General features: G+C 46.9%; 1 long non-coding RNA gene across 1 annotated transcript in view; it reads left to right on the forward strand.

Moving 5' to 3' along the window:
* LOC118633076 overlaps positions 1 to 26,318 on the forward strand; it is a 269,140-nt gene continuing 242,822 nt past the window's right edge. The window contains exon 1 of the long non-coding RNA XR_004960143.1: positions 1 to 77. This is a non-coding gene — a long non-coding RNA (uncharacterized LOC118633076). The remainder of the gene's footprint in view (positions 78 to 26,318) is intronic.

The raw sequence follows: 26,318 nt of genomic DNA on the forward strand, positions 1-26,318 counted from the left end.
CCGGGGACCATGGTACTGCCGGCGCCTCCTCCGCGGGCGTGAAGGCGGCGCTCCCACTCCCTCCCCGGATTCCGCGGGTAAGTCGAGGCGGCGGCGGGCGGAGGCGCAGGGGCAGGGGCAGGGGCCTTACTAGAGCTCCGGGCTGAAACCAGGGGCTCTCTGCGCCCAAAGCGGCGCGAGTGTAGCGATAGGCGCCAGAGCCAGAAATGTGCCCATTCAAATACTGGACTTCCTCTTTTCCCCCCTTTATTTCCTAAATCCGAAAGTCTAGAGATCAAAGTTTAGCGTGGAGTGTAAAGTGCCCCGATAAAATATGGTGACATCTCTCGCCCCCCTTCCAACCTACTCCCCCCTTATAACTATTAATTATTTCCAAGTCATTGTGTTCAAATATCCTTGCAGGGCTGATTACAAAGTGTATTGATTTAGTCTGGGCTCATCCTACGCGGTCCTTTTAATTCATTTTCTTTTTGCTCGACCAGAAAACCCAAAATGAAACATTTCTTCCTCTTTCCAACAACCCCCTCCCCCAGCCCTCATCTGCGAGGCTTGGGCACAGAAGTGAAATTAATATAAACATTTAATTCGGTTGCATTTGAGCTTCTCCAGTCCACTTCTGAGGCTGCTGTTGCTCTCGTGTCTGGTCACAGGTATTTTCTAAGTTGGATGTCCTTTTTTGTCACTGCTCTTTGAGCAGGAGTGCTGGAGGGGCATTCTGTATTCCCTTTGAACGGCGTCTACGAGTACAGGAAACGTCTGCACTTTACCTTCGGTTGTCCATAGGCTTCAGGATTTCTGGTTTGCATAATAGCTGTGTTGAGAAAACCTAAAGGATGGTTAAAAGATTTTTCTACTGCTGCAAATATATTGAAGAATCTCTGCAAAATTTTTACCTTCCACTCAACCCCTCCCCCCCTCCTGTTTTTTCACAGTGAGAATCCGGTTGAGGGGGAGATGTCTTAACTGGAATTTGAGGAGAAATTGTCAGATTTCAGGTGTTTTCTACCCAGGGTTAACCAGCATAATTATGACAGAGGAGTTCCTGTTGTTTTGTTTTGTTTTTTGGTTCCAGAGAGAAATGTATCAAATCTTTTTAAGAACTCCACTGCAGTTTTGATTTTCAAAGTGGAAATACCCACCTCTTTGAATCCGGGAAAAGAAAATTGGGCTCACAGTTACAGGGATTGGGGATGGGGTTTTTTCCTCTCTGATTTTCCTACGTGAAATGTCTAATAATTAAAGAGCACTGAAAATATAAAATGGAGCTCAACTAGTTATGATTTAAAAGGTGTCAGCTAAAATCTCACTGCACAAAGGGAGAAGAGGTTTAACATCTTGCCACTGGCTGCATACTTACCCCCCACCCCACCCCAACCCCTTTAGATTTTGGGTTAGTATGAGAGGGGAAAAAAAATCAGGTTTTTTTTTTTTTTGAAAAGTAAAGTAAACAGCCTCCAACTGCTGAGCCTTGACAACCCAAATTAAGGAAGCAGGAGAGATCAAACGGAACTGCTGCTGGGTTGTTGTCAGGAGCTCTGCGTCGGGAACCCTGGACTATTGGATCAAGCAGCAAAGCTATATACTCACTAATGCAGAAATGGACCATTGCAAATGCTGATCTTTGTTGTGCAAGCGAAGGCTCAATTGGAAGGAAATACTTAGCCTCTCTCTAGGCAGCATTTGAGTTCCTTATGGATGCTGAGTTGCTAAACAAGTTATTATTTTTTTAATGCATTATTTCTGAGGAGAATGCATCCAAAAGGTATTAAAAGAATATTAAGTCTTTCAGAGGCTTCCTTGCTACTCATAACTGTGCAGTGGAATTCTTTTTACTAACATCAGGCTCCTACACTAGAGTTAGATAACGTTTTCTCACATCAAGTTTAGAAGATCTGCCTTGTCAGGGAAGCCAGGGCTTTGTAGACGAGGGTTTTAATCTGATGTGCAGCTCACACACACACACACACACACACACGCACACGCACACGGGCGACCAAAACCCAGTGATGAAGTTCTGTATCAGCCCACTCTTGGAATTTAAAAATGTATGAGGGAGTAGTCTGCAGATTAGCCATAACCCCTTTTTTTAGATTGGCATTCACCACGACCAGGTTGCTACTTTTATTCAAGTTCTCTGTAACTTGTCCTTGCTTGTTTTCTAGGAAAATATAACTGCTTTACATTTTTAAAGGGAGTAGTAACAGTAATTACTTTAGCATTTTGTTTTTTCACAGGTTTATCAAAGTATAATGAAAGGAAAGAAACATCGAGTATTGAAATTAAGTGTCTGAAATTAAGGGGGTTATATTGCTGAAGATGTGTGTAACATTTTGTATTTATATTTAAATTTTGGAGCATAAACTGTAACATTTTTTTTTCCTATAAACTCTCCCCAAATTAAACGTCATTTTAGTTAAGTACAACAAAGTAGGAAATAGGGCAAGTTAACACATACAAAATAAAAACAATTGTCATTTAAAAATTGTATTTTTAATTAACAAATGTCAATCACATAGTAGCACTTTGTTTTTTTATAAGTCAGAGTTTCATAACCATAGTGCCCAACATGTTTCGAAGTCTGTAGCTTTTATTGGGTATACCTTTTATTGTGTAATTAAACAAAGCGAGTTAAACATACACATGGATGCTATTAGGCAATTTTCTGCAATATGTAATTTTTTAAAAGCTATAAATATTTTCTAGTTAAATTATTCATACCAACAATAACAGAAGTTAACTGGATTAATATTGAGCCTAGGTAGGCATAGTTTTCTGTCACTAAGTTTTTTCCTTGCTTCTCTTGAGACTGTATCCCTGACCTTGTATATTTACATTCTCAGACTCTATTGAAGGATATATCTGTTTTCAGCAGTTTAAATTAACAAAAGAATTGTGATATTTCCTAAACAAATATATTTAAACCACAGCACATCCAGTGCCAACACTGAGCAAGAGAAGGGAGAGCCGAGCAGCTGTGACACCTTTTGAACCCAGTCTTATTGTGCTGTGTACTTGGTTTTCATGTTTTACTTAAGATTCAAACTCAGTTTTGAAATGTTACCTTGTAGGATTCCGCATCACCAGAAAGTACGTGTATTCAGACAGTGTTAGGAGTTACAGCACCACAGTTCAGTAGGTATGCCAGGAATATTTACAGGGCTTTGCAAGAGTTCTGTCTTTGAAAAATAATTTTAGGCACACGTTAATAAAATTTAAATAGATTGCAGGATGTCAGAAAATAGTATAAATTTTGTTTATGATTCAGTTACTTTAAGGTACTTACATTACAGAAACTCATTTAACCCCTGACTGAAGAGCATTAAGTAGGGAAGGGAGCCTTCCAAAGTGCTCCCGGTGCCCTTTGCTCTCCCGGTAATCTTAAATTACTACAATTTAATTGCAACTTCAAGGCATTGAGCATGAGCTGTTTCTCTGTGGCGGAGAAAGGATTTTCAGATCATAGCTAGATTTGCACAGGTGGTATTTGTGATTTTCAGAAAAAAAATTGTTTTTGCTTAGGGCTTTTCTTTTCCTTTTTTTGTTTCTAATCCTGTTAGATGTCATAGTCCTTTTACAGAATTCAGTTAAAATAAATGCCATTTTAGCTAAGCCAAGAGTATTTTCCTTTTTTAAAAATGTGTTTTTTGAACCTGGAGTTTATAAAGGTCTAAGACAAGTTAGGGGTTTGTTTTCTAAAGAAAATAACCTTAAGAGAGGCATCTGCTGAATAGACAGGTGAACTTTCTGCATGAGCCAACATACACTCTTACTGTTTGCAGAGAATTGTTTATTTCTTTAGTTGAAGGTAGTAATTCCACCAGGTGATCAAACACAGAGTTTGTGAGTCAAGCCAGCAAGCCAAGGAAGTTTTCAGTTAGGCACGTGTATTTTCTAAATGGTCTTTCCTGTGACTTGTTAAACTGGTCTGCACTTTGTTATGTGTGTGCCATCCAAGGAGCCATCTTAAACTGATTTTTTAAAAAAAAATGTTTCTCTTCGTGGTCCTTGGATGAATAAAGGCTGGAGGTGCCCAAAGCTGGAACATCAGCGCCGTGAGATGAGACGGATCCCTTAACCGGAGAACCTGGCCAAACACGGGTACCTTGTGCATGACAGTTGTTTTTCTTTCCTTTCCCCTGGGATCCACATAGTTTATTTCACTGTGCATGTGACGACGTGGTTCATGGAAATTAAGCGGATTTGGCTGTGTCACCAATCTAAAAATAAATGTCGTAAGGAACGTTTGATTTCAAGAAGTGCTTTGGTTTTGCATCCCATAGATAATGTTCTCGCACTTACGGCTACAAGGCTGGTGTTCTGCAAGGAGGAAGTACAGTGGGGTGAATCGCATGGCAGTCGGGAAAGACAATTAGACAGTGTTCTTTGTGTTTTAATGAATTATTCTTATTAATCACAGTCAGTTTGTGCTGAGGCATTTTTCAGGCCTTATTTAGAAGTCGGCTCCCAGTCCCCCGAGTTGTGGGCGTCTTCGTCCTGGACCGTTCCACCAGGCTGGGACCTGTTGACCACACATCTGTGGGTGTCTCTGCAAGGCTTGCCTTCCTTTTTAAAATCTCCTGACACCGGTTTTTAATACAGGTCTTGCCTTGTGCACCACAGGTGTTTGTTTAGTAGTTACGTTACGGGATTTAAAGAGAGAAAAACATTTTCTACCTCACCAGCCACTGGGAGAATCGGCTGCCTAAAAGAAAGAACCTGTATTTGAACAAGTGTGAATGGGCTTTTCCTTATGACGCTCCCCAACAAACATATTTTATTTTTAAAAAAATAAAGTGGGGGAGGGGCTCAATTTAGTGCCTTGCTGTTTGCAATTCAGGGATGAGGGCCTGGGAGAGCACGGGGCAGGGGCTTTGCAGGGGTCTCACCTTGATGCCAAAGCGTCTCAGTCATGGGGTTAAATTAATTTCTTCAATTCGAGTACTTAAAGGAACTAAGTCATAAACAAAATTTATATTAGCTCCTGACAACTAATAATCTATTTAAATTACATTAAAGTATCTGGGCAAAAATTTAATTAAAGACAGAAGTACTGTCAAGCCCTGTAAACATCCTGACAGGTCTGCTCAGATGGAACTGATGTCACGAAGTATTTACACATGTCTGGGGGCTCAGGATCCTCGGCAGCAGGCAGACCCGTGCGAAGCAGAGCGCACTTTCCTTCCAAGTCACATTTTTAATAACAGTTTTCTTTGCAAAAGGAACATGGATACATGCAACATTGTGTTCAGGTGTTTTGTTGACTATTTGGTTCTCTCAATCCAGGATCGCTCTGATGGGTTTATTTCCTTCTGCTGCTGCTAATTCAGATCCACAGCCGACGTGCAGGGATCATTGACTGGAGAGCTCATGTCATTGTTTTATTTCCACTGTTTGAAGATTTCAGAGGCTAGGCTGTTTGTTATAGGGCAGTTCACTGAGGGAGAGAGACCTGTCTGAGCACGGCGTTATTCTCTGATTACGTTCAATAGAATAGATTCACTTAGGATGGGATAAAGGTTTCTTCCTGAATTTTACATGTGGATATGTATTTATTTATTAGGACTCAGTCAAGTGGCCATCCACATTTTGCCAGTTTCTCTGATTTTTAGCTGAGTCTGTGATCAGCTTTATTAACCAGGACCCTAATAATATTTCTAGCATAGAACTCAAAAACTGAATTCTTGAGGTTTCTTTTTCTTCCTCCTGGCTCAGCAGTTGAGTCATCATGTGACTGTCTCTGCACCAGGCTCCCTGTCTGTGGATCGGGGTGGTATTCGAAGGTATGCTCTTTGAGCTTGCTGATTGGAAGGCACAGGTGCTGTGTTATTACCCATATTTTTAAAGATGTTCTTGGTCCTGTCAGGACGTTGGCCACGGCTCTTGGGGGAAGGGTGAGCTTAGCCCGACTCTTTCCTGTGCGACCCGACCCTGAGTTGGTGACGTGGGGTCCGAGGCGTTGGCCTCCTCCTGCGGCAGGTGAGCTGAGAGCAGTGATGGTCTCCTGTGAAGTGGAAACATGTTTTCGCTTGGCCCCGCTTCAGCATGTCCAAGGGGAGGTCCTTCGCTCACCTGCTTCCTGATCATTGCATGTGTTTGTGGTTTGAATGTCAGGAGATTTATTAAAATACAGATTCTTGGGCCAGAATTTTTGCTGACTGATGTGAGAATGTACATTTTTAATGAATGTCCCCTGGTAATTCTGGTGCACACTGAACAGAGACCCGTGAGCAAGTGACTGTGCTGCTGGAGACTCTGGGGCTGAAGGCTTGATCCTCCCTGGATGTTAATGATTGATTCTTTGTTTCATCTCAAGGCCTGTGTTACTTGTAGCGCGTCTGAGTTTCTGTTGGGAACCGAAGCCCGTGGTTTACGGTGTGCAGGAGTGTTGAGGCTGCAGGCTGGCCGCATTGCTGAGGGTGGGGTCCGTGGGGCCAGCCTTTGCATTTCCAAACAGCTCCCCACCATTCTGACACCCACCTCAGTGGGGGCACTGGACTCGTCCATGGAAAGCCTACAACTCTTCTGAAGGGCGTAACTGAACTGCTTGGACCTCATGAGCCCTGGGAAGAGGATGCACCAAGGGGAACCTTAGCCGCGCCAAGAACCAGATCGAGCCAGAGACCCCCAGCTGGAGGGTGTAGGGACCACCCGGAGCCTCGGCAGTTCTCACCAAGTGCCAGACATTCCCCTCAGTCATGCTTTGCGGTGCCTGTGCTTCTGGTGGTATTCTCCTTCCGTAGCTACCAGTCAGTGTCCAAGGCTTTGGGGATTGTTTTTTTCTCTGAATATTTCATCTTAATTTTAAAATCTGAGCTGTTTACTTGTTAGATTAACCCTGCAGGCCCAAGTATTTGGATTTTCCTGGGCATCTTGGGGAATTCACTGTCGTATGTGATGGGGCCTGCAGGGGTATTGATGGACAGAGCTGAGCCAACGTTGCCACACAAATAAAGAAAGCAGAATCCTAAGAAGAATGCATCCTACGAGATTATGAGATGAAGGTAGATAAAATTCGAAGGAGGCTTGTTTAAATATTCAGGGCTTTAGCTAAAGATCTAACCACGAAGATCAAAAGAGTTATTTAATAAAAGTTGTACAGACATTTTTTGTCTGTGTTAGTAACGTGCCTTTTGAAGTTACCTAGCAATAAAGTGTTTGTCCAAAATGCCCTCACATAAATTTTTTAAAAGTTCTATTTGTGTTTTGGGTGTGGCTGGGTTTTAATGGACACCAGGAAGGTGTCAATTGTTTCATGTCTACAGCTTCATGGTTGCCTTGGCTCGCGGTTCGGGTGGCATTTGGAGTACCCCTATAATCCAGAGTTCTTTTATTTCTGTTCAGACCCTGAAGCACTTTTAAAAATAATCTCTGATGGGCCAGTTTAGAACTGGCATGTCTGTGTCCTGGAAGACAGGGTTTCTGTAAAAGATGGAGACAGGAGTGAGGGCACGAGCAGGCGCTGGTCCGAGCCCAGCGAGGCGCTGGCCCCAGGTGATGAGATCCGCGCGCTCCCTCCCTCCGCCCTGTTTGTCCAGTGGGTGTTAATCATTTCATTAAGAAAGATTAGGTAATTAACTGATTTATCATGAGGGAATCAATGACAGACCCTTTTTAGTGACGTATTGTAGAAATTTCCTAATAGAAAATTTGCCGCATTTAATTATTTGGAAGGAAGCTGGTTGGACTTGGAGAAAGCGGGTGGGGCTTCTTAAAACAATATCGCGGCCCACGTGCAGCTGACCGCTCCGAGAACACAGCCCTGACGGAGGGAGTCGGTGCATCTCGGTGAGCGGCTGGCCTTCCCCAGTGAGCTGCTGCCGGGCTGCTGCTTGGAGGGCCTTCTCTGGGCGCAGGGAGGGTTCGGCCCTGAAATGAGCTCCTCTCATTTTCTGCATAATGGCTGTTGTTGCTGTGACTTCTGTTGACAGTAAACGCACAGTTGTAACTTCAGTAAGCTTGCAACAAATTCTTGTACTTGTAGAAGCAAGCGTCACCCTTGCTGCCGACAAAGTGCTCCCCCTTTGTCTCCCTGTCCTTCTGGCAGCCAGGTTTACATTTCCGGGGGGGGGGGGGGCGTGGTGGAATCAGCTGCCCATCTGTCAAAAACTGACCTTTCTCTTCCACTCCTTTGTCTCAGAATTACAAGGTTTGCTTCTAGCTGCTTCCCGGGCATGTGTTTGCATCAACTCAAAATTAAAAAGATACTTGAAGAGCGATTTCCTTTCTGTAGTTGTTTTTGTTGTGTTTTGTTAGGAAGCAGGACAGTCCCTTTTCCTAACTGCGGAGAGCATCTCTGTCAGGGATGCTCTGCAGAGCAGAGGACGGGGTGACAGAGTCTTCCAGGCAGAAGTAAGCACTTTCGAATAGTGGGAACGTGCTGCGTACTGGGACACAGGCTGGTGTCATAAGCATTGGCTGTTGTTGAAGAAATGGGATGCGTTGGCCTCAAGCTCTTTGATCTTTGAGCTGAGAGCAACTTTTGAGGAGAGAAATCTGGCAAATATTTACAAAGCTATTTATCTTAAAACTATGTGTTTTTACCTCTCCATTTTTATCATGGAACCCTGTCACATCAAAAAGAAACAAAGGATAATTCAGTGAGCACCCATGTACCTGCAGCCAGCTTCAGAAAGAACACATCTCTGTCCAGGCAGCAGAGCTCCTGGCCTGCCCCTCCCTCCGCTCACCCCTCCCCTGTCCCGGGGGACCCTGCTCTCAGCTGCTTGTCATCCCCAGGATTTCTTTGCACTTTTAATACATGTGCATGTATTCCCCAGAATATAGGTTTTCTCTTGCCTCCTAAGGATTTATATTGATGGGATCCTACTGTATGTATTCTTTAATAACGCGTTTGTTTAGTCAATAGAGTTAGTGAAATTCATCTGTGCAGATACATTGTAGCTGTAGTTGACTCATTTTTCCGTGTGAACCTTTCGAAGTGCTGTATATTAATTCAAGACAAGCTCTTTGCATTTGAACTTAACGCCCAGCGGCCTCCTGCAGTGTCATATGTTGAAACTTTAGATTAATTTGAAACTACCAGTCCTGATGAACCTCGAACTTGTTCGTCGGCCAGTGGGTGTTTTGTTTTTTTGTTTGTTTGTTTCTTCTGTGGTAGGGGAACTTTAAAATCAAACATCTACTAGGGAATTTGATTTATAAAAATAATATAGCAAGTGGCTGATCTTTTACATTTAAGAAACAAACGAAACAAAACAGGCAAGGCATTCGTTTGAAGGAGCCTAGCCATTTCATCTCATCGAGAGACGCGGCCGAGAACCCAGCCGTCACATGCGGGGCAGCAAGTGAAAAAGGGATGTTTAATTAACAGGTGCTTCAGACGTCTGTGTCCTTGTTATGGACATAGCATCTTGTTCTTCCGTAGAGACAGTGACTTCTGTGTATTTTACAGGACTGGCATCTTTATGGCAAGAAAGCTGTATAAGTAGAGGTATCCTTAGGTGAAAATCTGAACGTGTGTGTAAAATTCTGTCTGCTTTCATCTGTTACTGAACTTGCCGCTGGAGCCGGAGCCGGAGCCGGAGCCGGAGCCGATGCTCTGTTCTGTGACTGTGCTACCCACCAGAGGAATTTGCGCGGCAGGCGGACGGCAGCAGCGGTGTAATCGGAGGGGCTTCCGTGTTTTGGTCATTAAATATTAGTGATAAATAATAGTGTTCATTTTGAGGATATAGAACGTATTTAATTCTGATGCATGGAATTTTGATTTAGTCGGGCTCATTGCTGAGTAAAATGAAAATCTTGTATTTTAAGAGGAAAGATGCATTTGTTTAGCGTGGCTAACAGACTTGGGTCGCAGAAATGTTGACCTTGATCAGCCAGGGAGGTGGGAAAACATTTTTTTCCTCCTAGACAACTTGGATATTTGTACTGATGTTTTATTAGGAATAGCAGATACTCATTAAATAGCGTAAATGACTGGAGATGTTAAACAAAAGGAGTCTGAAGGTGGGTGGTGTTTCCCCGAAGCCTGGGGAGAAACAGCAGCGCGGATGTCTGGACAGGGCTCCTTTTAAGAGACTGGTGTGTGTTAAGCAGGGACCATTAGAGTCAGTGTTATCCATTAAACAATGGCTTTATTTTTTTTTAAATTGCGTTTCTCATAACAAAGTTATGTGTAGTAATGGTTTATTTAAAGAGAAGTAATACTTGTTACTTAGCATCTTTTTTAGGTCCCTGAAGCCTTGTGGGCAAACACTGCGGCCGCCTTCCCTGCTGCAGAGGGTCTCCGGGGCGCTCGTCCCGGTGGAGTTCAGCGCGTGCGGCACAGCGGTACCCCGGGACAGGAGAGAAAAATCAAATAATAATTAGCTGTGTTTCATAGGCTGTAAGGAAAGAGCGAGTGAAGTCTATAAAAGAAGAAAATCAGATCGAAGGCCACTGTGACTTTTCTTTTTATGCGTGGTCAGAGTGAATCTGGGAAAGTTGAGACCGCGCCGGGGTGCAGCGCCGAGTCTGTGGCTCCCGTCCGCTGCCCGGTCCGAGCACGTTGGCGGGCACCAGCAATGCCATCTGCTGTCCCAGCAGTGGCCTCTTCGGTGAGGCAGGCCAATTGGGTCAACTTTGTGATCTGGCTGGTGTCCACTGGGAGCTCAGACCGGGACGGGCTCGTTTTTATGTGTGTCCAGAGCCAAGATTTCAACTTGGTGAAAGGCTGTGGAATTTATTTCCCAAAGTGCTGCCCAAAGTCTGTTCTTCTTTCCTTCAGCTGCCTCCTTGGGCTGAGATGATTGCTTAATGCTCTTAATTACGCTGGATTCCTCTGTATTTTCGAACACCTGTGTGTAATTCAGACCATGGGTGGTCACAGCCGGCTCTGCGAGCAGCTTCTTCAGACGGGGAATTCCGAGGGGCTGCCGGCGGGAGGCTGGGGAGAGGCCCCGGCGGGCCGACGCCCCTCTTGGACGTCCACTGTGCCCTGTGCAAGTGTCCTCCCGGGGTAGGAAACAGTCTTGTCATGAATGCCTCCGAAGACATGTTTTAAAAAATAGCCTCTCGTTCAGTGGTGGTGGGAGCACAGAACAGCACCGCCGCTTTGGAAGGGGGTCTCCGAGCAGAGACCCAGCAAGGCTGCCGTCGCTGCTTACTCCCCGGCGGGAGATTGCGTTCGCCAGACCCGGAATGTTCGAGCAGCTTATTCAGTTGCCAGAACTTGAAGCAACCAGCATGTCCTTCCCTAGGCGATGGATAAATGTAAGTACTGTAGTGCCTGCAGACAACGGAATACTCTCCGCACTGGAGGGGTAGGAGCTGCCGCCGGAGAAGACGGGGAGCCTGGGCGCGGCCGGGCTGAAGGCAGCTCCGCTGTTCTGGAGGACGCGGCGGGAGCTCGGCTGAGGGGCGCGGGGTGATCAGGCACACCCGAGGTTCGGGCACAGAGCCGCCCTGTGCCATCTCGCGGTGGATGACTCCTCGTTGCCCCGTCGACTGACCCAGTGCACAGCCCGAGGCGGCTCGGGTGGCCACGGCGTGCCTCGTGGGGAGGCTGTGCGTGTGGGTCCGCGGGCCCTGGCCGCTCTGCACCTTCCTGTCAGTTGTGCTGTAACCCTTAAACTGCTCCAAAAAAGTCTTAATTTAAAAAAAATCCTGGGTTGTAAGGTATGATAGCCATTAATAGCCATATCTTCAGAAAAGTATAGCCCTCTTTCCCTTTGTCACGCTGAAGGAGGGCTCGGGCTCCCTGGAGAACCGTGAAGCCGGCGCGCGTGGGGGCCTGTGAGCCCCCGCGCGGTGGAGCCTGGAGCCGGCGCCCTTGGCCAGGAAGGGTTTTTTGCTGAGTGAGGTGGCCTTTGGGATCCAACCAGCCTTGCTCCCCAGCCGTGCTGTTCATGCCTGTAGCTCTGTGCATTTTCACAAACACACTGATCACACTTTGTTTACCTTTCTAACATCTTTACTGTGTCCCGTATCAGGAACATGTCTCCATGGTCATCTGTACAGTTGGTAGGGACCGCTGGGTCTTCCGGCACTGGCGTTTTATGTGATGTGCTTCCTCTGTGAAGAAACCCTGTGTGAGGACAGTACCATAAGGGCCAGATTCTCTCTGAGTTTGTAGCATATATGGGACCAGGGGTATACGGGGTCTCTGGACCCACAGGTCTTCTCTGGACACGTGTTGGGCCCGTGTGTGCACGTCTGGGAGCTGAAACTCTGTTGTGAGTGAAGGACAAGGTGGAGGGTCTAGAACAGAGTTTCAGTAACTGGCTTCGATTTGCACAACACCAAGATTAAAAACACACCTGTTCTGTCATCCCTCCGTGGAGCCCACGGCGCTCGTGTGTTGCTTCCCCTGGGCCCGATAGCCCATCCGAGCAGGTGCTGGTGTGGGCAGCGCGTGTCAGGGAGAGCTGCAGGCAAGCCCGCGCTGCACACTGCGGCTCCGGGACCACCCAGCCAGGTCATGCAGAGGGGAAACAGCCCCTGCGAACAGTTATCTATGAAAAAGTAGAAGTAAAGTCCAAGTTGAGATGTTGAAGATACAAAGAACAGAACGCACAGGAAGTGGAAGCCCGGCGGCTGAGCAGTTGGCGGAGCCCAGCGCAGAACCACCGTGCCTTCCTGGTGGACGGCAGCCGGGGCCCTGGGGGCCTGGCGCAGACACACACCCGGGACGCCCACCTTGCTTGCCCTCCTCAGGGGTCTTGGGTGGTGGTGCTCTCTTGCAATAAAACAGGAGGGGCCCAGGACCAGCCTTGCAGGGGGCCCCTCCTGCCACACTCGTGATGTGGGCTTTCTGCTGTGAATCCAGGTTGGACTGCAAACCTTATTTAAAGCTCATTTCTCTTCCTGGGTGTAAGATAGTCACTGAGTGCAAAATGCTGGCCATCTTCTGGACGGGGTATCCCCAGCGGGCAGTTTGCAGCGTCCTGTGAGGGAAGCTGACCGCGGTCCTGCTTTTTCTTTCTGCTTTTCTTTAGCCCTTCTCCCGGGATCTGGCCACTTGGCCTCTGTCACTTTAATTGCTCTGTATTGTCACCTGCCCTTGACTTTGTTCTGGAAGAGACCTGCTGGACCTAACTTCTGAAGGCAAGTCTCAGAGAATTGTTCTCCTCCTTCCCCCCCAAGTCTGAATTATTGAGGAGCAGAGCTGTCAGGAGGGCCCTGCTGATTAACTGCCCTCAGGAACTGGAAGATAACCACAGGGTCCCAAAATGCGAGGTCATTCATGGGCGGTGCACCTCCGCAGCAGGCAGTGGGGGAACCCCCGCAGCAGGCAGTGGGGGCACCCCACTGATAAAGGTAGAATGAGCTGATTGAAACGGCCTCAAGCAGGTTTGAAGAGAAGGGTTTTTGTAGTACTCAATTTTACAAAGTCGGTCCATTCAGGAATGTTTCACCTTGGGCCCGGTCGGTCCTTTCTGCCCCCTGTGGAATGCACTGCGTCTCTGCCCCTGAACTCTGGCATCCTGAGCCAGGGCTGAGTCTTGAGACCCTGGTATGTGGGGGTAGGCGTGGGCCCTGGCGTTGGGTGGGAGGGAGGCTTAATGAGCATGAGTGGAAAGCCCTGAGCACAGCTTTGCTGGCTGGGAACACCGACTCTTAGAGACTGCTCCTTGGCAGTCAGCACGATCCACCTTCTGCATCGTGTTTGTGAGGACAGAGTTGGGCACTCTCCTGTCTCTAGAAAGTGACCGCAGGAGTTGGGAGATGGAACATCATCCCCATGCCTTCCTGCTTCATCGAGCTTTCTGCAACTTTCACCTCCCCTCTCCTGTGCAGACTCATCGGACAGAGTGGAGGCGCTGTGGGGGGTGGAGGGCCTTTCCGAGTGGGTGCGGGCTGCTTCCAGAGCCCAGGGCAGGTGGATGTATGTTTCTTTGGGAGGGTAAGCTGGCTTTATCTGGAGCACCCAGGCCAGGCTGGGGAGGGACCTCTCATGTCTCTGGCCAGAAGCAGGTTGGCATCTGTCTGCCTGCTGCCTGAAGAGGATGCTTTTCCAGCAGCAGTTGGCACTATGCTTTCCCACAGACAAGAGCGGACTACCCACCCGGTCGGTGTGGAGTGCGGAGGGGACGCCTGTGCATCACAGGAGGGACCCGGGGGCCTGCTCCCTGCCTTGGGTTGTGGCTCCAGCTGTTTACCAGGTTGCTGTGGACTTGCCTTTGCACAGCTGCCCCCCTTCCCTGGGGGATTGGCAGTGGCCTCCCGCGGGTCAGCTGTGACTGGGCAGAGTGGGGTGGGCTCGAATGTGTGTGTAGTCTGTGGCTGTGTCTACTCAGGACCGCTCAGCCGGCGTGCCCTCCACACAGTTTCCGGTGCCCTTTCCCCGCCTCCGCCAGGGCAGTGCTCAGGTCAGGAAGAGGGGCCGCACGCTGGCCGCTGGGATTGCCCCTAATGACCGTGCCCTGGCTTAGGGGGCAGCTGCCCGTCCACCTAGCCACGTTGGCGCTGAGAGTGCTGATCTGTGATCGAGCCGCTGACTGTCCACGCACGCCCTCGAGGGCACGGGTGTTCACTTCCCTGCGTGTTCCTTAGTGACTGAAACTGGGAATTGAGTTTTTTCTGTGACTCTCGTGGAAGTGACACATGACAGGTTACTATTATTCACTCATTCACTGTTTCTTTTTTTTTATCCTCACCTGAAGACATTTTTGCATTTATCTTCAGCTAGAGCGGGAGGGAGAGAGGGAGGAATAGAGAGGGAGAAACATCCATGTGAAAGGGACACATCAACTGGCTGCCACCCACACGACCCCAACCGGGGCCGGGGACAAACTACAACCGAGGTACATGCCCTTAGTGGGAACCGAACCCGGGTCTCTCTGGTCCACAGGCCGATGCTCTAACCGCTGAGCCAAACCGGCCAGGGCATCCATTCACTGTTTCTTTACTTCTTGCTCCCTTTCTTGTTCCTTGACCGATTCCCCGGCCGGGGGTGCTGCTTCCTGGTCCCCTGTCCTCCCGCTTCGCGGACACCCTTCTCGGGTGTTCCAGCGCGGTCATCCAGGTGTCCTCATGCTCGGAGATCTTTGTCCACAAGCTTGTGCCGTCATCTGTCCACCTTTTATTTACTGAATCTGTGGCTGCCCAGAAGCAGATGAGTTACCTGTGGACATAGTCATTGCTTCTGTAAGAATTACAGCTTTCAGTTACATCTGGACTTCCAGCACGGTGCTGGGTAGTATGCCAAGTCAAGCAAGGAGCTGCCTTCCTCCAGCCTTAGCACTGAAGACCTGACATTCACTTCCCATCAGGCTGGAAGGTAGGTGTCAGCTGGAGCAATTTTTGATTTGAATTTCTTTTTAAGAGTCTGTTTAGCCCCTCCCCCAATATGTGTACATTATTTGGTGAGGACTCTCTTTTACAGATGAGTTTTATGCAATGAATTGGTAAAGAAAAAAACAAAATATCTGAGTAAAAGTGCATGTTCAAAAGGTACTGGTAAGTAAGTGGTGTACCGGTGAGTGATCCGCTTACGTAGTCCTGCGACGTTCTTGGCATCCCCGGCGGGCCGCCCTGAGTGACGCTGAGCAGCAGGTTGAGGTCCCTGAAGTCTGGATTCCTCATTCTTGTTACCCTAGTGCTCCGTCAAGGACAGGGTTGCAGAGACACCGATGTCCACAGCCCTGACCCTTCTGTAGATGATTTGATTTCTTTGCTTCTTTCTTTTCAGTGTTCATCAGTGTTCATCCTCTCCAAATGGCACAGAACTCATCAAAAGGACTGTTTTCTCATTCATTGAAATATATATTTGCACTTATAAAATAAAAGAGACCACACTGCAAAAGCCATTTGTTGTTGTTGTTGGAGGGGAGAGAGAGGGGAGAGAGAGAGAAAGAAACATTGATGTGAGAGAGACACATCCATTGGTTACCTCCCGCACATGCCCCAACTGGGTCCGGGGATCGAACCTGCAACCCAGCTACGTGCCCTTGACCAGGAATCAAGCCCGAGACCCTTTGGTGCGAGGGCCAATGCTATAAATCTCAGCCACGCTGGCCAGAGTTGCAGACATCATGTGACTGTAGTGATAACAAGCTCCATCAGTGCTGAGCACCTGGTCTGGGTGTGTGGCAGCCCCATATCCTGGGCCACACAGCCAGGCTGCTGGCCACACGTGGCTGTGCCGGTGGGGGCAGGGACTTGAGCTTGGCAGGCGAGGGTTCAAAGAGCTTTCTTAACACTTGTTGACGTCTCTCCTCCGGGCTTCAACATTCTAATTTACTTTCCTCTTTCATAAATGCGTGTCTGTATAAAAGGAGATAATAATACAACTTATCCATTTATTCTGTGGGTTAAACGAAGTCATCCATGTAGATTGTGACCCATGGTGCCTGGCGTATATCGGAAGGAGCTTTAACACGTTAGCTCTTTTGATTGTGATTATTCTGCCTGTGTTGATTAAAAGTTATATTAAATATCCGACATGGACGAAAGCTGCAGAACTTTGCAAAGATCACTGGAATACAGAAGGAGATGCGCCCCCCATGTGTGGAGGGAGGCAGAGCTGCAGGTTAGTTACCTGGTTGTGTTTAGGTTTGTGTCATGTCGTGTCTTCATTTTTGAATAAGCTCCTCGTATGGTTTTGTTGGGTGTTTATATTTGCTTCTAAAATTTGTGCAGGTGCAGATGACAGGAAGCGAAACCCTAGGCCGCCCAAGGGAGCCTCATTCAAATCGTGCCAAGCAGGTATAATATACAAGTGTTATCACTTGACTGATAATCTGGCATGCTGTGGGCACTCCACGTGCCGTGCGGATTACAGAGGGTGAAGTCACAGCGGCTTGGCAGCAGCTCGCCTGGCTCCTTGGGAAGGGCGAGAGGAGAGCCCTGGTTCTCGGAGAGGCTGTAGGAGCTTCCTCGCGTGTCCGCAGGCGCAGGGCGGGGCGCGTCGCTGCTGCATTTCATGGGATGGCTGAGGCTGCAGCTCGTGGCTGTGGAGACGTTATTTTTAATTATTGAATTGGCTCCATGTCTCTGGAGTTAAAAAGGCTCCTCTGGGTTTTAGACATACACACTGCTCCGTATTCTGACATGTAGAAACATTTGGAAACCAAAGGCCTGTGGCTAGAGTACTGAATTTCTCCAGTGTTCAAATATTCAGATTGTCCAGTGGCTGTATCTAAAGAAAGTGTTTTGTTTAAGGCCTAATGTAGTTCTCTGTCCAGAGTGTTTGGGGAGGGGGACCATAGTTGCCTTGCCTGTGTCCGTGGCACACCTGTCTTTGCATGTGGTACCCTGAGACCTGCGTCGCCTGCAGTGGACTTTGCCCAGCATGGCCCACCATCCTGGAGGAGCCTGGAGGCATTTCCTTGTTGAGCCTGAAGTGGGCCAGGTTCCTGAGTGTAAGGTGTCCATCCAGTTTCTGCTTTGGGTAAGAGAGCACCTCAAGTACTTTGCCTAACCCCGTGGAGCAGCCGCACACTGACGTCTCTCCTCCAGGCTCTACTTGGCCAGGACTTGGTTTCTTCCCATTTAGCTTGATTCTTCCCAGCCACTATCTGGTCACACTCACACACACACTCTCTCACACATACACATGCATACTCACACATCACACACACTCACACTCTCACAGAGACACACACTCATATACACACATAGACACACACACACTCACACACAACACTCTCACACACACACAGCCACACTCTCTCCTCCCTGGTTTGTTCCCACTCATTCACATGGCCAACCTGGCCCTGCCGTTCACTTTACCATCCTCACTCCACCCACACCCCATATTTCCCATTGCTCCTGAAGGGGGGAATGGGATTTGGAAGGGGGGTGACTTCTTGGGTGGGAGGGAATAGCAAATGAAAGGAGGAGCAATAAAGACAAAGGATTGGGCCCAGGAGGTCCAAATGTGGGGTCCATATGTCATTGTTCAGCTGCCTATTTGAGGAAGACCCAACCTCACCATAGGAAAACCAGATTATTCCATTGCTGGTGTGCATGGCCTTGGAACCAGACAGAACAAGATGCAGTCTCAATGTGGTGTCTTGGAATCTGGGTCATTTTGAGTGGGTTTCTTCAGCCTCGGTGTGCTCTTCTGTAACATGCTCAGGTGATGAGGAACCGATTAGGGATGGTATGATTGTAACCCATGTAATGCCCGATGTCCAGCACATTCAGAACCTTCACTAGACGGCAGATAATATCACCCCTGATATTCTAATGTGTGGAGGCGGTGGTTTCCTGTGTCTAGTCAAGAATCTAACCTAACATGCAGCGCAGTGTACACTGAATCAGACAGTGCAGTTCAATCTTCCAGCCTTGTCATGAATGAGCCATGTGACCTTGGGCATGTTATTAAACGCTTCAGCTTAATTTTCTTACCCACAGTTCAGTTTTCTTACCCAAAAAATGGTATGATAAGTGTGTACCACATAAAGCTGGTGGTGAGAATTAGGTAAGTTAATGCACGTAGTTCACTTAGAATAGTACAGAGCATCTGGGCCAGGGGCCCTCATAAGTCGAAGGAGCTACTCTGGTTGTCCTAATTACACCACAATGATGCTGTTAGCCCCTCCCTGTCCAGGCAGACCAGCCATTGAGAGGGCTCAGGTGGAATTCTTTCAAATATGTCCATTTCTTGACAGCGTGGGGGCAGGCACCCAAAACTGAGACTTGGTTTGAGAGTCTTGGTTTTAAACCCAAACTCCTATCATCAGGCCTGAAGATTTGGCCCCTTTTCCTCTTCGCCTGGGATGGAGACACATGGAAATCGTTTGTAGCAGTCAGTTAGCAGGCCTTGGTTTGCAAGTGGAAAATGAAAAATGTTTACTAGCTACTTGGTGTAACTTACTTGCATTTCTTTCTTCCTTTGTTCATCCCCCAGGAGAAAGAAACAATGAAACTGAAGTGGGAATACATCTGTGGTTCCTAGGTTAGTGGAGTAGTGAAGACTCCATGTGGTACCTATTGGTGCTTGTTGATGACCTGCATGGCATAGTTTGATTTGCAGTGACTGTGTGGGCCATGGGAGGGCCTCGTGAGCACATGCCCTTCAGCAGCGGCCAGAGCACCGCCCACCGTGGGCAGGGCTGATGCAGTGCTGTTTACGTGAAAGATATTCTATCTGCAGACAATTTAATGGGGAAGGTACTTTCCTCTCCATTTTATGGATGAGAAAACTGAGTGACAGAATTGGATCTTTCCTATTCTGTCTAAAGTAATGTAGAAAATCATGGCAGGTCATGGGGGCAAGGGACCTTGGCCATCTTATTCAACTGGTTGGGTTGTTTTGGTAACAATTTTTCTTATGCATATAGATATAAATTCACCAATTCACTGTGTACTGATTTCTGCTTTCAGTGTATTTACATAGTTTTGTAGCCATCACCACCACCATCAGTTTAGGAACATTCTCACTTCCCACAGAAGGAATCCCATATTCTTTAACAGTCACCCCTCCCCCATTTACTCCTAACCCCATTAGCACTGGGCAGCCACTCACCTGGTGTCTGTTCCTATAGATTTGTCTGTTCTGAGCATTTTATGAGAGTGGAGTCATGCAATGTGTGGTCTTTTGTGTCTGCCTTTTACTCAATGATGTTTCTCAAGGTGTATCCATGTTAGAGCAGAATCAATACCTCACTGAGTAATGTTTATAGCTGAGTACTGTTCATAGCCGAGTACTGAGTACTGGTCATAGCCAGGTTCTGTTCATAGCTGAGTACTAGTCATAGCTGAGTACTGTTCATAGCCAAGCACTGGTCATAGCCGAGTACTGTTCATAGCCGAGTACTGACTACTGGTCATAGCTAAGTATTGAATACTGTTCATAGCCGAGTACTGGTCATAGCTGAGTACTGTTCATAGCCAAGCACTGGTCATAGCCGAGTACTGTTCATAGCCGAGTACTGACTACTGGTCATAGCTAAGTATTGAATACTGTTCATAGCCGAGTACTGGTCGTAGCTGAGTACCGAGTACTGGTCATAGCTGAGTAGTGTTCATAGCCGAGTACTGAGTACTGTTCTTAGCCGAGTACTGTTCATAGCTGAGTACTGTTCATAGCCAAGTATTGGCAATAGCAAGGTACTGTTCATACCTGAGTACTGAGTACTGGTCATAGCCAAGTATTGTTCATAGCCGAGTACTGAGTACTGTCCATACCTGAGTACTGGTTATAGCTGGGTACTGAGTACTGCTCATAGCCAAGTACTGTTCATAGCCGAGTACTGTTCATAGCTTAGTACTGAGCACTGTTCATAGCCGAGTACTGTTTATAGCTGAGTACTGTTCATAGCCGAGTACTGAGTACTGTTCATAGCCGAGTACTGGTCATGGCCAAGTGTTGAGTACTGTTTATAGCCGAGTATTGTCCATAGCTGAGTACTGAGTACTGGTCATTGCTGAGTACTGGTCATAGCTGAATACTTAATACTGTTCATTGCTGAGCACTCTTCATTGCTCAGTACTGAGTACTGGTCATAGCCATGTACTGTTCATAGCTGAGTACTGGTCATAGCTGAGTAGTGTTCCATGGCACAGGTACACCACGTTTGTCCATCACCCACTGATGAACATGTGACTTGTTGCACTTTCAGCTGTTAGGATTAAGGCTGCTATAAATATTCATGTAACGTTTTTGCTATGACATATGTTTTCAGTTCTCTTGGGTGTATACACAGTCATGGAATCGCTGTATCATGTATGGTACCTTCTTTGTTGAATGTTTTGAAGAACTGCCTGGCTGTTTTTCAAAGTAGCTCCACACTTTACATTCTCACTGGTGATGTATGAGGTTCTAATTTCTCCACATCCTCCCCGACACTTGTTTGTTTTTGTGATTAACCATCTTGTTTATAAAATTAGGAAATCAAGCCAGGGTGGGTTTTAATGACCATACCCAGTGGCACGAGCCAGGTTCTTTCCCAGGTGTAGAAGATACAAGAGTAAAAACCGTGGTCTTGATGGCAGAAGCTCACTGTCCTTGGGAAGTAAGACCATAACTACCTAGCTGGGGACACAGGGTGTGGCGGGTTCCTGGGAAGGGAAACCTGTCTCACACTGTAAGGAGCAGAGGAGCACTGAGTGGCTCATGTCGCTGAGCGTCTGTGGCGATGAGCTCAGGTGCAGGCAGACCCATGGCTCAGAGAGCAGTGTTGTGAGGGGCTGCCCGTGGACAGGCTGGCTCACTCTGGTCTGTCCTCACCGACTCCTCCATCTTAGCCATGCCATTCCTTTTTGAGGGCTGCCACAGAAGCACCTCCAGCAGACCAGGTTTCTTTCCCCATAACTCAGGCAGGAGGCTTATATGGGACTCAGTGGCCTGAGGTCACAGCCTTCGAGCCCGGGACAGCCCGTGCTTCTGCCATCCTTGCTTTGTCGAGGGGGTGCCCACGCAGCCATGGGAACCCAGAATGGACGAGTTGTGATTCCCAAAGGGAAACCCCAGGTTCTCCGTGTAGAAAAACTGACGTTGGCCTGAGAACAGCAGCAGTTGTCCATCCTGCCAGTTAGCAAGCCACACTCCCGAAGTCCTGCTCAAACAGTCAGGGATGCTGTCAGCTCGTGTCCCTGGAAGCTCAGAGCTGGGGGGCCTTTCTGCATAGCTGAAGCCAGGGGTTTGTTCTCAGAGATTTCCAGTCATGACCCAGAGGCGAAATGCCAGTTGTTGACCTGATGCCACACGTCCAGGGGAAGAGAGGCTGTCCATCCAGGGCCCCCTCTGAAAAGTGAGAACCTACCTTCCCAGCAGCATCCCAGCGAGCATCCTCTCTGCTGTCATAGCCTGAGTTGCCCATTCCCACGTCATTCCTTGATTGGCTTTGCCTGGGTTTCCAAACCACAGTCATCACTCAGCGCCACCTGGAGTGGGGGGGCAGCTTTTTCCTCAGGCTCATGGGACTTGGGAGAGAAGGGTGCAGTCTGAATCAAATGAAGGTTCCCTGCCGGGGAAGGTGGGAAGGAGGTGGGAAAGCCCGTTAGCAACGCCAATCTTTCTTTGCCTTAAAGAAATTCAGGTTTCCAAGGAGACTGGGCAGACAGTCCGGCGAAGGGAGTAGCATGGGCAGAGCCCGCTTTCCCATTGGATGTGCGATGGGAGGTGCCTTGTTACTCGTCCTTTTAGCGAATGAACAAGGGACTTGAGCAGAAAGGGACAGGCAGAATGGCAGCAGACCCTCTCTCCCCTCCTGCTCACCTGTGGAGGTGGGCTGGGTGGCCGAGTGCTGGCTGGCCTCTCCCCGCTGTGGGTCTCACCGCACAGCAAGCCACACAGAATTGCTTTTACTTTTTTAATAGCTCATGACTTTTTTTTTTTTTTTTAATAGCTTTAAGAACCCTAAGAGAGGGGTGGATATCTTCTGTTGTGTGTAGTAATTTCTGGACATAATGGAATTTTTACTTTTTAAAATAATCAGATTTTTTTTTCCCCAGGGAAAGTTATATGTTGACCTTTTGAGATGTAGAAAATAATATGGAGGTGTGCCAATATTTAGTAATTTTCCCTCGAATGTACAAATTACTAATTTTAATTTTTCCTCTGTCATCCATTTAATAAGCTAGTGATTCCCTAATTATTTGTTCAGAAAGGTTCCTTTGTGATACGTCCCAATTTGAGAATTGTGATTTTTGTAAAACTTCCTAGTATATCCCTCACTCATACGAAAAGAGTTTGTTAATACTTTTGGCATATTTAAATCTAACATTTTTTCCCATTCATATGAACAAACGCATGCAGGAGAGATTAAACTATTTCATTTTCTGCTTATTTTCATTTACCATCACTTTATTAACATTTTTGTATCATTATACCATTTCTGCAAGTGTGAGTTTGAAAGATTGGTACACTTCCGTTCTGTTTACAGGGCACCATCCTTTATTTAACCGTTCTCTTTTCGTTGGGTGTTTAGCTTGTTTCCAGTCTTCTGGTTCTAGAGGTAATGCTGCCCTGAAGGTGCTGTGCACATGTGTTTGCACCGCTCGTTACTTCCGTGGGATACATTCTGTCATTTGTTTGCTGGATGAAAGGGTGGGGAACACTGACCCTGTCTGGGCTGTGTCAACAGATGGTTTTCCACAAAGAGTTGTGCAGTTCCCACCTCATCCAGCTAAGGCCAACACCAAGCAAACCAACCTTCTCTCCTCTCACTGTTGAGTTTTTCTCAAGGTGGAAGTTGGTATAGAATTCTGGAAATACACTATTCTTTCATAACTAATGAAATTGTACTTTCCACACCCATTGCCTTTTGGCTATTTGTACCACTTTTGTGATGTATGTGTTTGTAGTATACACTGAGTTTAAAACTTCATACTACTGATTTATAGGATATCTTTTTATATTATGGCTTTTAATATTTTTCCAAAATTTCCCCCTTAAATATTGTATTAAAGTATTTTGGGGGTAATTACCCCCATCTTTATGTCCTTCATCTTTTGTTTTTAATCCTCACCTGAGGATATTTTTTTTCCATTTATCTTCTAACAGTGTGAGGGGGCCAGAGAGAGACAGAGAGAGAGACATTGATGTGCGAGAGACACGTCGACTGGTTGCCTCTTACGACCCCGACCAGGGCCGGGACTGAACTGCAACTGAGGTACATGCCCTTGACCAGAATCAAACCTGGGACTCTTTGGTCCTGGGGCTGATGCTCTAACCGCTGAGCAAAACCTGCCGGGGCATGTCCTTCATCTTTTTATTTATACCTTCTAATTTTCTCTAAGACAGATTTTTTTTCTACCCAACATGTATTTTTTTTATATATATAATTGCTTTATAGTTTCTTTCTCTTTCTCTTTTTTTTCCTGTTTCTCTTCTTTTATAAAAAAGTGTTTACCTCTCAATCTTTCTTTTATTTTATCCTCACCTGAGGACATTTTTCCATTTTTTGTTCAGATAGAATGGGAGGAGGAGACAGAGAGAGAAACATCGACGTGAAAGGGACACATCGAGTGACTGCCACCCGCACGACCCAACCAGGGCCGGGGACAAACTGCAACTGAGGTACATGTTCTTAGCGGGAACCAAATCCGGGTCTCTTTGGACCGCAGGCTGACGCTCTAACCACTGAGCAAAACCGGCCAGGGCGTCAATCTTTCTTAAGTTTTATTTCAGTGCATGGTATGAGGCAAGGATTTGACTTGGTTGTTATAAACATAAATAACAATGAAAAAAAAAGAAGAAGCCCAGCCAGTGTGGCTCAGTTGGTTGAGCCTGGTCCCACGCACCAGAGGCTGCTGGATTGATTCCTGGTCAGGGCACATGCCTGGGTTACAGGCTTGATCCTGCGTGGGGGTGTTCAGGGGTTAGCTGATCAGTTTCTCTCTCCTCGATGTTTTTATCCCTCTCTCCCTCTCCTTTCCTCTCTCTGAAATAAAAAACAAACACAAAAAAATAAGTAATTTCTGGCTCCAGAATTATTAAGTGATACTTATACAGTGTTCATGTCACATGTTCTAGCGAACACTAAATGTCAGTCTAAAATGAGACTTGTTTCCATGATTCCTGTTCTGTGTTACAGAGAAGCAGTGTTACAGCAGTCAGGGCTTAGATTCTGAGGTTCGGTTCCAGAGTTCTGTGGTGGACGAGTCACCGCATGGCTCTGCACCTGTGTCTCACCTGCCTGTGGAGGTCACCACAGAGCCATCGAGTGGCGATGCTGTGTGTGAGGGGAGGGTGAGATAACAATAAAAGGGTGACCCCTTATCGGTTTGTAAGGGACAGTCCTGGGTTTGCACTTGGTTCAGGAATCCTGTATTGCTTAGAATCTGTCTCAACTTTTCCATTTTAGCACAAGGTGTTATTATACATATACCTTTACTTTATGTGCTATTTCTGTGGTGTGTGAGATGCGGGTGTAGTGACCTCTGAAAGAGGACAGCAGTAACCCTTCTCACGCTCCTGACCCTGCCTGGGCACCTTCATCGCAGCACCTCTACTGCAAGGGTGTGAGTGGCTGGGGCTGGTAACGGTCTGGTTGGTGGGTCAGGGGACACATGGTAAGTTTCAGGGGAGTCCACACGAAACGTGGGAAGTAGAGTCTGAGGAGTCCCGCTGCAGAGTGCAAGGAAGCGGTCTGCCTGTCCTCGTAGCAGGGCATTTGATGATTTTAAAAAATTCATTAAATGTGTGTGTGTGTGTGTGTGTGTGTGCGCGCGCGCGCAATCATTTATTTTTAATATTTGGTAAATTAAAAAATATATTTTGTAATAAACTCTTTTTGGCAACAATGAACTTTTAAAAACCAAAACTTGCCCTGGACGGTTTGGCTCAGCGGTTAGAGCATCGGCCCGCAGACCAGAGAGCCCCGGGTTCGGTTCCTGCTGAGGGCACAGACCTCAGTTGCAGTTTGTCCCCGGCCCCAGTTGGGGTTGTGCGGATGGCAGCCACTTGATGTGTCTCTCACGTCGATGTTTCTCTCTCTTCCTCCTCTTCTCCCTCCTGCTTTATCTGAAGATAAATGCAAAAATGACCTCTGGTGAGGATTAAAAAAAAAATGTTTTTGACATTTACCATTCAGCGGGATCATAGACTTAGAGATCCCTTTGTGAGGAGCTCCCGCATCCTTTTCAAGGGGTCGTTACTTACGGCAACGGCGCCCACACAGCCGCGTCTGTGTTGCACTCTGTGAAGCGTGACTTTTCATGGAGATCAGATGACTGTTTTTCTGCATTTACTTTACTTGTGTTGGAGTTCAAGTTTTCTTCAGCACATACAAAAACTGAATTAAGAACTGTTAGTATGTACGGTGTATAGGCCTTCTTAATAGAGAGTAAATTTAGCAGGTTTATATCAATATCATTGGATGCTTCAAGTAAAAAATCAGTTAAGGTCATTCTAATAATAATTTGACTCCCCGCCCCCCCGTCCAATTTGTAGAATCAAAATAAAGCTCTTGGAATTTTGAAGGTAAACATTTTACATTGCTATAGATGATATTGTAAATTCTGTGAAAAAGTTTAATATTGCAGATGAAATCATTTTTGTGGTGATATAAATAGGAATTTTGGTGGAGAACATAACTGTGGGAAAAGCAGTTTTTATTAGATAAACCTGTGGAATAAATATGTCCTTAGAGGTGATTGTCGTGAATGCATGTTTCATCATTGTGCCCAAACTGAAGTATCTGTCCGTTATTTCACTTAGCATACCGTTCTCCAGGGCCGTCCATGCTGCCACAAAGGGTAAGATTTTCTTCTTTTTTTCAGCAGAGTAGTACTCCATTGTGTACATGTACCACAGGTTTTTTTATCCACTTGTCTGCTGAACACTTGGGCTGCTTCCCAGCCTTGGCTGTTGTAAATATGCTGCAGTGAACATAGTGTTTTAAATTAGTGCTTTGGGTTTTCTTAGGGTAAATTCCCAGAAGTGGAATCGCTGGGTCATAAGGCAGTTTTCTCTTTAATTT

This window comes from Molossus molossus, unplaced genomic scaffold (genome assembly GCF_014108415.1).
Source record: "Molossus molossus isolate mMolMol1 unplaced genomic scaffold, mMolMol1.p scaffold_m16_p_18, whole genome shotgun sequence".
NCBI lineage: Eukaryota > Metazoa > Chordata > Mammalia > Chiroptera > Molossidae > Molossus > Molossus molossus.